Source organism: Suricata suricatta, chromosome 3, assembly GCF_006229205.1.
Source record: "Suricata suricatta isolate VVHF042 chromosome 3, meerkat_22Aug2017_6uvM2_HiC, whole genome shotgun sequence".
Classification (NCBI taxonomy): domain Eukaryota; kingdom Metazoa; phylum Chordata; class Mammalia; order Carnivora; family Herpestidae; genus Suricata; species Suricata suricatta.
This window is the reverse complement of record NC_043702.1, coordinates 41,932,764-41,934,004: the sequence shown is the minus strand read 5'-3', so window position 1 is coordinate 41,934,004 and position 1,241 is coordinate 41,932,764. Positions and strand designations below refer to the sequence as shown.

Here is a 1,241-nt window from a genome sequence, read left to right as displayed (position 1 = left end):
GGGGGGCAGAGAGAGAAGGAGACAGAAAATCTGAAGCAGGCTCTACAATGATAGCAGAGAGCTTCACGAGGGGCTTGAACTCACAAACTATGAGATCATGCCCTAAGCTGAAGTCAGATGCTTAACTGACTGAGCCACTCAGATGCTCCTAATTTTTCTTCTTTTTTTGAGGGAGAGAAATAAAGCATGAGCAGGGAGATGGGCAAGAGAAGAAAGAATCGCAAGCATGCTCCATGCCCAGTGTGGAGTCTGATGTGGGGCTCAATCTCACATCATGAGATCATGACTCGAGCAAAGTCGAGTCAGACACTTAACCAAATGAGCCACCCAGGCACCCCTATACAATATACTTATGATGCACAATTAGCTTGAAAAATTCTAGAACTCCAGATTGTGCACGAAACTCTTAATGCCAAGCTCTGGAAGGGAAAAAACAAAAGGGGCCTTCACTTCATATGGTGAATACTTTTAAAACATTTAAAATTTTTGCAATCAACTAATAGTAAAATTTTAAAATAGAACATATATCAGTTTTTAGAGATATTCCCCTAATTTTATTACTTTCTTCCTATTTCTAATCAGTGTTTTACTGTAATTGGGCTAGAATTATTTCTTTTAACTTCTTCCTATAGCTTGGATCCTAATATGGAAAATAACTGGTGTCACCATTACCTAACTTGTCCAAAGCACTTCAAAGTATGCATCATAATTAAATGAACAAAACTGCATGAAAATACTTAATGACTAATGCATTTAGCTTTGTAGAGACACAGGCCATTTCTTAAACCAATACATTTTTCTGCAACAGACAGTCCCAATGACCACAATATGATTCATCTTTTAGTCAATGTTGTTCCAAGTCACTTAATCAACAAATTATTTTAAAAGCATAGAAAAACTTCAAGTGGGCTTTTCTTACCAGTCTTGCTTTTCTAGCCACTGTGCCAGGTACTGTCTGATTTCCATGGGAAAACTGTCATCATAGAGCTGGTGCACCTGCTCCAGGAATTTGGAGTCAAGCTGCTGAAGCTCATACCACTGGGACATCCTATAAGGGAAGAGAGCGTAAGTCGTGAATGGAAGACCACAGATCCAAAGAAAGCACATATATGATTATGCTTCTTCAAATATCTTTTTTTTTAAGTTTATATATTTTGAGAGAGACAGAAACAGTGTGAGTGGGGGAGGGGCAGAAAGAGAGGGAGACAGAGAGAACCCCAAGCAGGCTCCACACCACCGGC

General features: G+C 39.4%; 1 long non-coding RNA gene across 1 annotated transcript in view; it reads right to left on the bottom strand.

The window, feature by feature from the left end:
• Positions 1-919: 919 nt before the first annotated feature.
• Positions 920-1,241, bottom strand: part of LOC115287609 — a 9,988-nt gene continuing 9,666 nt past the window's right edge. The window contains exon 4 of the long non-coding RNA XR_003906563.1: positions 920-1,048. This is a non-coding gene — a long non-coding RNA (uncharacterized LOC115287609). The remainder of the gene's footprint in view (positions 1,049-1,241) is intronic.